The following is a 13,337-nucleotide window of genomic DNA, read 5'->3' on the forward strand; positions in this document are numbered from 1 at the left end:
TATTTTGTGAAAATTCACTTTCGTTCGAACCACCGCATGAAACTTGTAGGTAGGTATATAAAGGGGGGCGGCAGAACATCCTTGGCCCCGGGCGCCCGAAGTTGTAGCTACGCCACTGAACCAATCTGAACAACTTCTTCAGAGATTACAAGTTTTACTTAGCATCGCGAATTGGCTCATCTTACTTTATTGAATTTTTTATTTTCTTAAGAGGTTTTATACACTTAGAATTTTCAAAATATCGATTTTTATTTCTTAATATACATAAATAAATTTAAGACTACACTACATCCTTTCAGAGTGTTTGGAAGCCAAACTTTAAACGCGTTTTTCTCAAAATGGTGTTTTCAAAGTCGATAACCAACATTTCTAAAAAACGGCTACACCGATTAGTCTCAAATTTTAACACGAGCTTCTTAAATATATTTTTAGTACTAATTAATCGATGATTATTTCTCACCGATAAATATTTTTTAAACAATTCAAGGCCGAAATATTGTTCAAAAATCGATTTTTTTGTTTTAGAAATCACCATTTTGTCAAAAAATTTTATTTTGCTTATTCCTTTGATTTGCTTTACTGGATTTATGTGTGGAATATTACTTTAACGAAATCTGTTTGGGTTTTTAATTTCAGAGGATACAGTTCAGAGATTAGTGGTCATCGCAAAACGTCTTTTTTGAGAGAAGCTTCCGGAGATCAGCTTAGTTCCTTCCCAAATAAATATTTTTACTAGTGCTAAGCCTTAAAATACGGTTAAAAGATACCAAAATATGTGTACAAATTTTTGGATGAATGAATTTAAAAGTTTTCTCAGAAAAAATAGTGGAAAATCGGTTTTTTTGGTCTTCTAACGAACTGTTGCCGTTTCTGATTGAAAATATGATACAAAAATATCAAACTTTTACTTTTGTGAAATAAAATTTGTAAATTGTTTTATATTTTATTTAAATTATATAAAACAAGTAAGGAAGGGCTAAGTTCGGATGCAACCGAACATTTTATAGTTTTGCACCTTGCTAGAATCAAAGCCAAGGAAATATTTTAAGATGCAAAACCAATCATATTGAGTAAAGTCAGCTGTTGATGTTCGAAAATCCTGATATTAATTATGTATATAGGGTTTCACTCAAATTTATCTATTTTAGGCACAAAGATACACTGTTATGAATAAAACACGCTCTCTTATTTTCATTGGGATAACTCACATATTGGGCGATATGTGTGGTACAAAGACACCTCGAAGATCAAAAATCCTTGAATTAAGTATATGGGGGCTAAGGGAAGTATTGGTTCGATTCAACCCATTTTTGATATACAGACATACTATTATAAGAGAGGGTTATCCCTTAATTTCAGTTATATATATCACTCATTGACCGACATTTTAAATAAAAAGTCAACTATATGTACCGAGGTCTATATATTCGGTACCTAGGTGCCTGAATTTAAAAATGTGCTATATGTGAAGAAGGCGTGGTTGATGTCCGATTTCGTCCATTTTCGCAATGTGGCATAACAATGTATGTATATATGTACATATATCGATAAGTTTCAGGTGATATGTACAACCGTTACGTAAACAAACTCTAATACTCTGTAGCAACTGGTTGCAAGAGTATAAAATTGTTTATTTATTTATTAGAATATTTTAAATATTTTCAAGCATATTTTTTAATTTCTACAAAATATCGATACTGGCAACCCTATCTCGTAAGAGAGCAGTCAGCCAATTTTCGCGGATATCCACGTTGACGGTAGGTAATATCAATTGATTCAGTCTGTGGTTTTCTTCGACCACTAACTAAACCAATAAGGTTGTCAAAGATACATGTTAATTCTTTCTTGCTGTCTTATGATATTTTTTCGTTTCTTGGGACTATGTTCACAAGAGGATTCTTTTGGCGCTCATTATCGGCAAATTCTCTTTCAGTGCCGCACATTGCATTCTGCATTTTCTTTCGTTTCATATTCTCAAATTCTTGTCCGCTACGTGGAACACCACAATGTTTTTGATTATCTAACTTTTATCCTTATTCACCCTTCTCTAACACATTTTAATTATATTGTGGATATTTACATATACTTACGTACATTTAAAAAGAATGTCGAATTGCGTAGTAACGAACTGTTATGAACAAGAACACAGTCTTTGTCCCTTTGTCGTTCCTCGTCGTCACCTAGCCAAAAAACCGGCACTTTGTTGTCCTTTGTTTCGCTCTTTCTTAAAGCAATTCCCTCAAATTTCGCCCTCTAGCTATCTTCAGAAAGCTACTTGCTAAAAACGTAAAAGAATTTGTCATTTAATTTTGATAATACCTTATTTGTAGCCTCTGAGAACATATTTGGTAGTCAAAACAGCTGTTTGAAATTTACTAATTGGAATTTTGACAGTACAGAATAGGTTTCAACTATTATAAAGAGACCATGTAAGTATTAAACATGTAAATATTATGACAAAATATTCACGAAACTTAGTCTCTTGAGAGCTATCGGTGATATTCTTTATGTAGACAGTTAACAGCAGCGCGCCAGTCGTTTCTTCTATTCGAAATTTGGCTCCACCTGATCTCTCCAACGGAATGGAGGTCTTCCTCTTCCTCTGCGTCCCCCGGCGGGTACAGCGTCGAATACTTTCAGAGTAAAGTGTTTTCATTCATACGGACGACATGACCTAGCCAGCTTAGCCGCTGTTTCTTATTTCGCTGAACTCGTAACGTCGACTCATCAGATGTTATCATCGTCCATGCCTCTGCATGATATAACAGGGCGGGAATAATGAGTGATTTATAGAGTTTGGTCTTTGTTCGTCGACAGAGGAATTTACTTCTCAATTGCCTACTCAGTCCGAAGTAGCATCTGTTGGCAGGAGTTATTCTGCCTTAGATTTCGAGACTGAAGATGTTGTTGCTGTTAATACTGGTTCCTAGATGGAGAAAATTATCTACGACTTCGAAGTTATGACGGTCAACCGTGACGTGCGACGATTGTTTGTTTCATGACATGAGATATTTCGTCTTACTCTCGTTCACTACCAGACTCATTTGCTTCGCTTCTTTATCCAGTCCAATCCAATCTTAAGTTAGATGAGCGAAATCGGGGTTTCGTACAAAAAGTTCAATCAACATACAAAATTCGAATAGTTCGATTGTGGAGCAAAACCAGTGGAAAAAAGATAACTGATTAATAAATCACTCTGTAGTTGGTATAAGTGAGAAAGAATTTTTTTATTTGTATTTTGAATAAAATTCAAAACTTCATTCACACAGTATCTATGTACGCTTCCAAATTTGCTAACATGTAAGCATATGCCCCACGTTCGTAGGTTGCCTTTTATATTTCGGGATTTGACAACCCTAGTGTTGCAATCTGGCAACTCACAATTTTATAGTGAAGTATGACATTTTTGATATTAACATTGTTACATACGAGCGTTATTTCTGTTATTTATAGTTACTTAAAATATTCATCTTTTTACAACTTTCGACAGGGATTAACTCGGCAGCAGTGCACCGATGAACTGAATTCAATTTTTGACGATAAAGCGCCATCAAGGATCAGTGTTTATCGATGGTATGGTGACTCTAATCGAGGTCGTGGATCACTCCAAGACGAATTTCGTGGAGGTTGTCAAAAATCAATTGTTGTTTCGGATATTATCAATCGCACCCATACCACTGGAAAAGAAATCAGAAAAACCAACCACCGAAGACAAATCACTCTTCACCACGACAATGCGGGCTCTTACACATCAACTGAAACAAATGCATTTCCGAGCTCTTAAAACATCGATTTAATGAGTAATCCACCGTAAAGCCTTGACTTGGTACCGAATGACTTCTTTTTATTCCCGTACGAAAAAAATTAACTAAGAGGTCAACATTTTTCAACACTTTAAGAGGCGGTCGACGCCTGAAAAAGTATATATATATACATATGTATGTAGATATTATTGCAGAATATTTTGCAAAACAAGAAAGCTACTTTCGATGATTGGAATTTGTTTTGGTCCTCTCTACCGAAATATAAAAGGCTACCTACCTATACAAGTAATATAACCACCATCGTACTTCACATAATTCCATATTTTCACATGGACCTGATAAACTCCACTAACCCCGAGTTGAACAAACGATAAAGTTGTTTCACAAATATTTTCTACGCAGAATAGATCACCTCTTTGTTCTTCCGCTATGATGCAAAAGAATGCGGTCAACTCCAAATGCCAATGCGTCAAGAATTAGGAACGACGACGACTTTCGCACAATGCATGAGCTTGCTCATACAAACATAGCTCCCGAACGGCCACAAGAAGTGGAGGGCTTGGCGCTTGTAAATGCTGTTGCAACTTACGCGTACACATGTGCCATACACATTCTTATGTAGCAGATCAGCAACATCTTTGCAATTTATTTGCTCGCACAGTCGGCGGAAGAGCGTAAGCGTTTTCGCACATCGCACTCTCTAGCGGCTACAACAAGCACACGACACCGACATATCCATCGACGACATGGCCGAGTGAGCATTCGTGAACGAAAGGCGCGCGCGCGAAGAGAGTGCGCATTGGCAACGCCATATTGAGATAGCGATCGGCAAGCGCTGCAGCGGCACTGGCGAACAGTAGGCAACGAACAACGTGAACGCCAATTTGAATCGAAAACACGAGCGTCGCAAATAAACCAAATTCAAATACAAATTTAAATGGAAATCAAAACAACAAAAACAAAACACATACGCATAGCGGGCGGCACGCGGTTAGTTGGGTAATGAAAGCTACAAAACATTGCCATAGAAATGGAGGCGCGCCGTGTGGAGTGGGGTAACAGCAAGGTGTTTGATTAGCCAGCTATTTGAATTGCTGGCTAGCCATTGAGCGCCCCAAAATAATGCTCACAGTGCGCGCTCTAAACTTTTTTCGCTGGCGCTGACGCTGAGCTATTTACATTTTCGTTTTGGCGACGAGTAAACAGTTCGGCGTGAACTGTTTTGTGCTTGTGGCGGGCGTGATTGAATTCTGATTTTTCGATATTAAATCAGAGTTAACGGCAATATTTAGCGAAAATATGTTTTCGTACGTTTTCGGAATGACCACAAACGATACGCAAATATACAAAGTGTCATAGTGATTTGTGCAGAAAAGAGCTTTCACAGGAAAAAAGGGACTCTTTTCTAAGAGCGGTGACGGAATTTAAAACAAAATAAATCTAGTGCAAATTACATTTGAAACGAAGTGTGAAGAAACAAACCTAAACGCTCGCAGCAGAAATAGAATGTGTTTAATTTATGGGTACACATAAGAGGTGCGTGTGACTAGAGAATTTTCCAAACGTAACGAAAATTAAAGTATGTTTTCAGATAATGAGTGAATGTATAAATGTATGCGTATCGAGAAAACAAATTTTCCAAGACTTTCAATACTTTAAAATGCTTTTAAAGTGATATTTGCCAACAACTAATATATTGGTATACTTATCCGAATCAATGACTAATCAGATATCGAAAATATTTACAAATTTGAAAGTATATTTTGCCACCTACGATTCCTCAGAACTGAATCGATACGAATGAGTTCAACTGGAAAAATGAATAACCGAATATGTATACAGTTGAACTTCCATAGCTCGAAGTTTTTCATAACTCGAGGTCCTCCAACTCTTGAATTGGCAATAGAAGTCAAATTTCATACAAATTTCCTTCCATAACTCGAAGTCTCTTTAACTCGAAATTTTGTTTATATGTAGATTACAGTCATTCGAGTTAGGGAAGTTCAAATATATAGAAACAACTAAAAATCGATCTGAAAATTTGCAACGACTTTTTCTTCCCAAGAAGCTGCTCACTTGTCGGAAACTTAGTATAAATGCAAGTAACAAAAGAATCAGCTGTTTTCCAGGAATTTTACACGGCTTAACTTGATGGAAATATACCTTTTTGACACAGATATCTAAATAAAAGGATTAAAAAACAATCGCGTTACCGATCTTTTTTGAGTATACGGTTCCCCAGGGGCCTTTAAGCACAGTTCTAAATCAATCTACTTTTCATTATAAATATACCTGGGTATACATAAAATTGGGTACACTTCATGAATATTAAATACAATAACAATATCACATTAACTGTATATGTAAGTTGAAATAATGAACTTGGAATAGTATTTCGATATAATTAGAAACATTAAATAATATTTTGATACAATAAATAATTTTACACAATATAATGTATTCAAAATATTCTTAAAGTTATAAATTTTAAAACATAAAACGGCAAAACCCTGTGTTCGTGAAATATTTAGGAATGGTTACTTGTACGCTTAATGGTCGGAACCGCTGATATCGGAGCACTGTAACACGTAGCTCTCATACAAACTGAACGATTGTATTTCAGTTCTTGTATGGAAACTTTTTTTGGTGAAGTTGGAATTAACGCTTTGTGCTGTTTTTATACTCCTGTTGCAAGAGTTTTGTTTTCCTAATGGTTAAATTAATATAAAATACTCGAATTTGGCACATGGGATCTCAGTAGCAAAAAAAATTTGAAAAAGTGGGCATGGCCCCGCTTCTAATAAGTTCAATGTATGTACATACATATCCTAAACCACTTAAGCTACAACAACCAAATTCACCTATCATAAGAACTGTCGGCAGTGTAAAACTGGATGAAATCGGATGGTAAGCCCATTCACTCCTCATATAACGGTACAGTTAAAAACAACTAAAATCGCTACAAATCAATAACTAAATACGCCAGAGACATTAAATTTTACAACCGAGTTGGTATGATAAAGCTTTACTGGAGCCAGGATCAAAATTGGAGGATGGCGTTGGCACCGCCCACTCTTAGGTGAAAACACATACATATGTATATCGAGAACCGTCTGACCGAATGCAACGAAATTTGATATTCGACATTTCTCTGCAATTTCCATGTTACAGTACGAAATCGGTCTACAGCCACGCCTAATTTCCGTATAACACAATTTTAAATTCCACATGAGTCTTTCCTTTCGAGTATACAAAAAATACAGGAAGCAATTAATATAACGGGATAAAACTTCGCACGCACCCTTTTCTGGTAGTATGATGTCTGTTTGCTACAAATGGAATGAATTGGACCAATACTTCCCTTAGCTCCCATATACCCAATACAACGATTTTCAAACTTCGTGGCGACTTCATAACGCATCTATCGGCCAATATGCGAAATTGAAGTTATCTTGATAAAATTGAGAGAGCGTATTTTTATTATAACGGTGCATGTTTGTGCTTAGAATGAATAAAATGGGGTGAAAATTCGCCCCAGACCTCACATAATTAAGAGGCTTTTTTTTTACCTGGAGATACTTCTTCTTATTCTTTACTGGGTAGTCGTTTCTTCTTTTCGAAATACTAAGTGCAACCAGGTCCTTTTCCACCTGATCTTTTCAACGGAGTGGAGGTCTTCCTCTTCCCCTGCTTCTAACGGCGGCTTATGAATCGAAAACATTACTTTTCAATTGCCTACTCAGTCCGAAGTAGCACCGGTTGGCAAGAGTGATTCTGCGTTGGATTTCAAGGCTGATATTGTTGTTGGTGTTGATGCTGGTTCCAGGATAAACGAAATTATCTACGACTTCGATATGAAAGGCTGTCAACACTGACGTCCCCCTGCGGGTAAGGGTTAGAATTTACCCGTGGTAAGGTATGCCCGGGGTAAGAGGCGACAAAAATCCATATGCACTATGTCTTTCTTTCTGGACTTACCTTGAAATTTCAGCATAGTCTATGTCAGAAATAGTGCTATAATACTCAGCTTGAAACGATATTATAGACTTTATATGAAATTCCTAATATAAAGACATTTGAAGTTCAAGCGACAAATGTCACCAGTCATTGAGATGTGGGCGCTCAACTGGTAGTAGCAAAAGCTACAAGGTCTTACCAGAGACTTTAACCTGATACCACGAGAAGCAGTTAGCCCTTGGAGTTTACTCCAATCAGCTCATTGGGTTTTGCCCTTTGTGGAGATTCGTGGTGGATGTGGTTGAAACCTAAAGGCAGATAGGGTTGCGGCGAGGCGCCGGACCCAAAGTACGGCAGAGGTTTTAGATCAGCCTCGTACCCGACCAAGGTGGCAAAGCTGTCCCTATCCACCTAAACCAATTGGAACCAAAAATACGTGCAAAATGCATTTGTACTTTGGGGTGCTGATCAACGCATTGTATTGATCTATGTGCTTTAAAGAAAACACCGTGAGGTAAGGCCGTCGCCGACAGGTACTCACAATGATTGTTGTCAACACTGTCGTAGGAGCCAAGTTTGTTTGATGACAGGATATATTTCGTCTTGTTTTCGTTCACAACCAGACCCATCCGCTTCGTTTCCACTAAGGATTCCATTGTAACATTATAAGCCAAACTATAAGAATAAGCCAGAATTTTTTATCTGGATATCGTTACCATTTGTATACCTATTGCCTCCCTTAAGTCCACCTAAGCTTTTTAGGCATTTTGGAATTCAGCATTTATCAGCCGAAGGTAGCTGAATAGAGCACTGTGTTCCAAAGTGGCTGACGACTTGGACTTCTTAAAATGCCCAAGAGGCTTTCTCATCCTGAAATTAAAATTTACTTAAAACGCTTTAAAAAATGGTTCGAACGTTTGATGTCGGTTATTAACTTAAATATCTTTCAAAACTAAATTTGATTAAACAAAATCTAATATAATTAAAAATGCTTCGTTTATAAACCTGAGTATGTGAATAGAAAGGCTTTACGATTGGAAAAAATGCAAATTCGAAGCGATGAGGAATGTATGTAAGCTGCTGGAGACACCTTTGCATATGAAATCAGTACTCTGACAGTAGCGACATAAAACGTCAGCTGTCGATCAAAATCAACTGAATGCATTGCCAAATGTCAGATACACACATGTGTTGGGCAACGGCAGCGGAATAAAGAAAAACTGAGCAAAGTGCCCAGATATCAGTTCAGCAAAAATCACAAAATATATGGACGTGTATGTAAACGTATGTATTAAAAATAAAGAGTTGAAATCGCAAACGCAATTACTGAACTTGCGAAAATAAAATCTGTTTTGCTAGCAAAGAAGAATCGCTGTACCAAAATCATCACGCGACACGCATACGCAATGGGCGACCCGCAAGCGCAAGCGCAGGCGCACGCAACAATCTAACATACATACATACGAGTACATATAATGTATGCGTACATATGTATGTTTGTATGAAGGTATGTCGGCATCCTTTAACGACTAACCAGCAAAACAAGTGAGCATGCAAATGATCCAGCGTCGCGGCGGGCGTTGCATAGCGATCTTGCCGTCAGTGCCGCCAGTGCCGCCGACGACGCACTGTCCTCCGCTGGAATGCGACTACGTTTTGGTGTCGTCGTTGTTGTTGTTGGGCATGTACATTGTAGACGTTTAGTTGCAAAACAAATATTCTGCTGCTAATGTCTTGTTAATCCACATGTTTTCGTCACCATCCACACAATACGTAAAGCCGCAAAAGTAACAACAACAGCAGCAACAGCAAAAACAATTACAAATTCACAAGCAACTATAAGAAATACAACAATGTTAATAGTCGCGAATACTTGCATACTGCGCGCATGCTACAAGTGTTTACATATAAGTATGTGCATATGTATGGATGTGCGTGCGCATATATCATTTCTGAATTTTTATTACCTTTTTGTTTCCATTTATCGATTCGGCGACACATAATTAATATTCCGAGCATTCTCTTGGGTATGCGATGCCCAGCGTGCTGGCTTGTTGGCAAATTGTTTGGCAATGCCACTTACAAACGTACATAGATTGTTGTTGTAGTTTTATATTTCTGCTACTGTTCAACCAATGTTTACCATATCAGCGCTTATCGACTACGCAGCGGGTGTACAAAGAAGGACTGATGCGATGAAACCTAATGTATATGGTATGTTTAACGGTATTTCTTGCAAATTTCGTAACCACGAATATTTATTCTGCCCCAAACTCTTCAAAAGCCTCGTTTTGTTAAGTAATAATTTCGGTTACTCTGACCCCTTTTAATGCTATGAGCGTACAGAACTATCCATGCTGAGGAACCCTGTACTTTCATTCCCACACACACATTCCATCCCTGAGCTTCTGTTCGAGTGTAAAAATGTATAAGTAGCTCAACGAAATTTCGGATCGCTCGATCCCATTTGTACTTTGCGCCCTTGACGCAAATTTGTTGCTTCACATGTTTCGTTTTGACTTTGTAGTTCGTAAAGTTATGTACTTCAGGCATTGGCTTAGCTTTCTTTTAGATATGAACAGCGCTTTCTAGTTTTTGATTTGGCAACTTATCGAACTGGCGCCGTCTTTGTCTCATTTTTGCAGAAAATTACAACGCGTGAGTTATTTCGAAAGAAATAAATACTTCCAAGGGAATTGTTTGAGCGCTTTCTAAAATAAAAAATAGAAAACACGTTAACTTAGGTTGTAATGAAGATATAATACCCTTCACAAATACAAAAGGCTTTCATACAAAGACTTGATTCCGATCCGAGTAGTATCTAAAAAACTCAGGAAATAGTCTAAATTGTCTCGCTGATTACATATATACATATGTACTCTGTCACAAAAAAGTACCCGAAATAATATTTCAAAAAATTTATTTTGCTAAGTTGGTACGACCGTCTTTAATTATTATGCCAATCTGTCAACCAGTTTGTTTAATAATTTGTCTCAAATTTATTATTTTCAAATTCCGTGTGCGGAATCTTTGCGAATGTTGAAAAACGCGTACGGTCATTCAGTTTTATCAAAAACACAAGCCTACGAGTGGTACAAAGCCTTCAAAGACAGTCGAAAAATCGTTGAAGACTTGCCTCTTTCTGGACGACCTTCGACATCTTCAACTGTTGGAAATATTAAAAAAAGTGAAGCATATGGTGCTCGAAAAATCGTCAGACATTTGTTAGAGGGATGACAATAGAGCTCGGATATTTTGGCTATAAAACGCGTTCCTGCTTGACTTGTCCCGATAAAGCTGAATTAAAAAAAAAAAAGTGCCGTAAACAGGTCTGTTTGGACATGCTTGATCGTGCGCATTCCGATCCCACATTCATGGAGAGCATTATAACTACCGATAAGACATGAGCCTATTAGTTTGACATGCGAACAAGTCAACAATCATCGTAAACGGAGGGAAAAAAGAGCCGAAGCCAAAAAAAACCTCGCTCGTGGACTGGTGCATTATGAATTTGTTTCGGATGGGCAGAAGGTCAATAAGAAGTTCTATTTGGCCGCACTGGGGCGTTCATGGAGTTTACACGATGGTAATGCACCATCGCATCGCCAAAATTCGAAGTTTGGTAGGAGGTTTACGCTTCTAATTTCAAACGACATGAGAGTTAACGATCTCGCAATCTCTGTTCTCGACAACAACTAAGCGATAGAGCGTAAGTGCACGAAATATCGACTCCTCGTATAAATTCTTATTAAGAATCTTATATAAAAAGATGGGTTTTGTTAATATTAGAGAACTCCAAATTATTATTTTTCGATCATCATCCAGCAGGATTATGCAATTCCTCTTAGTAATAGACTAGTATACTCCCTGTTGTAGTTTGTGTTTTATTTGGAAAAACTGAACGTTCTCGAGCAGTCAGGAATTACTAATCCCCTGCCGGTGTGAACCAGCATGAGCTCTTTCGTAATACCACTGCTACCTCAGCCAATTCCAATCCCTTCAATGAGGCAGTGCTTCGCTTTTACTCAATGGGTGCTAATTTCTGCTTATGGTTGAAAGCTATGAGTCATTTTCCAAGTATTTTAACTTTCAAAAAATTAATTTCGCAAAGTTCAAAATTCACATTAATAATACATGCGCCATGGTACGAAGATTGCGTCAAATGTTTAAATAAATGGCTTTCTTATAAAATATGTACATGTGGTGTGTGTGTTTGTACGAGCAATTATTTATTTATGCGAAGAAACTACGTAAGAACATTTTAAGTATTTGAAAACAGAATTTGCTATCGTCATGTTTTTAAAGCGAATGCTATTTCGAATATATTTAGATTGGTCTATTTTTGGCACTAAACAGAAGTGCTACACTAGTCTATTAAACTCGGTAGCATCGAGAAAATGTAAAAAGTCGGTCAAGTGCATAAGAGACAATGAACACAGCGCTCCAAATAAGATCATAGTCAGAAAAGTTGAATCTAATAAGTAAGGAAGGGCTAAGTTCGCGTGTTTATACGCTTGCAACTTAGCGTTTGTGGGCGTGATAGTGGTTCCATTATGCCCATCTACGAACTTGTCCTTACTTTTTTGCCAATGAACACGTATACCATGTCACCCGGTTTTCAATACGCCTCTTCATCCTGATCATTTATATATGTATATAATCATATATCCAGTTTATAGAAACAACCGTTTGGCGAACAACAAATATTGGCCATCAAAAAATAAGAATTAAAATAAGTTCTAAGTAAAAACTATAATTATTGAATAACATCTTCTAGTAACGTCCGCCCACTTCCAAGGTTACGCGGATGACTTTGCCATTATAGCAAGAGAAAAGTTTGAGTTTACTTTGTGGAACTTCATTCAAAGAGGAAACCTAGCAAAACCACCATGCGTAAATGTTGGAATTTACATAAACCCATAAAAAACAGCCGTCATTCCTTTCACAAGAGGGGGAACTCTTCCATCCGTGAAATGGTGCAATAATCAAGGGTTGATGAAATAAAATGTATAGAGCTGGTACTAATTTCAATGCTGTACTAACGCCTTGCTGGTTTAACCTGGGGCTACAAACTAGACATAATACGCTGGAGGTACCCCGAGATATTCAGATCAATGATCACATGTGGAGCGGTATCAGGGTCCCACTCACTACTATTAAGCAACAGTTAACGAAAGTGCAGAAGCTGGCATGCGTATGTATCAGTGGTGCCATGTATTCCTGCCCAACCGCTGCACTAGAACTGACTCTGGATCTAACTCCCCTCCATATTATTGTGGAGATGACAGCAAAGAGGTATAATTTAGCCCTGCTATCCTTAGAACATGGTAACAATGGGATATAAGCACTCAAAAACAGAGTATCATTGGAGAGAGACTACTTTATTTATTTATTTATTCATTTATGAACGCCAATCGGCAATATACAGTAAAAAGGAATAATAATGTTATTATAAATATTAATATTGCAAGAATAAATTAAGTCGCTATATCAGAGAAAATGAAATATAATACAAAGAATTCAAAAAAATGCAATCCGAGTTTTAGCTATTGTGGCGGTCGTACAGATGTCTTCTCAGGTTAAAGTTGAAGGAATGGATGGAACCTCCGACTTTTG

At 37.4% G+C, this 13,337-nt stretch overlaps 1 protein-coding gene across 3 annotated transcripts in view; it reads left to right on the plus strand.

The window, feature by feature from the left end:
• The first annotated feature begins 4,618 nt into the window (after positions 1-4,618).
• LOC126754574 (uncharacterized) overlaps positions 4,619-13,337 on the plus strand; it is a 96,799-nt gene continuing 88,080 nt past the window's right edge. For 2 of the 3 annotated variants that reach the window (XM_050466671.1, XM_050466681.1), the window contains exon 1: positions 4,619-5,300. The gene's annotated coding sequence lies outside the window, so the exon portion shown is untranslated. Of the gene's footprint in view, positions 5,301-5,328; positions 5,344-13,337 lie in introns of those variants that run through there. The other variant, XM_050466672.1, reaches the window with a different exon arrangement.

Source organism: Bactrocera neohumeralis, chromosome 2 (assembly GCF_024586455.1).
Source record: "Bactrocera neohumeralis isolate Rockhampton chromosome 2, APGP_CSIRO_Bneo_wtdbg2-racon-allhic-juicebox.fasta_v2, whole genome shotgun sequence".
Classification (NCBI taxonomy): domain Eukaryota; kingdom Metazoa; phylum Arthropoda; class Insecta; order Diptera; family Tephritidae; genus Bactrocera; species Bactrocera neohumeralis.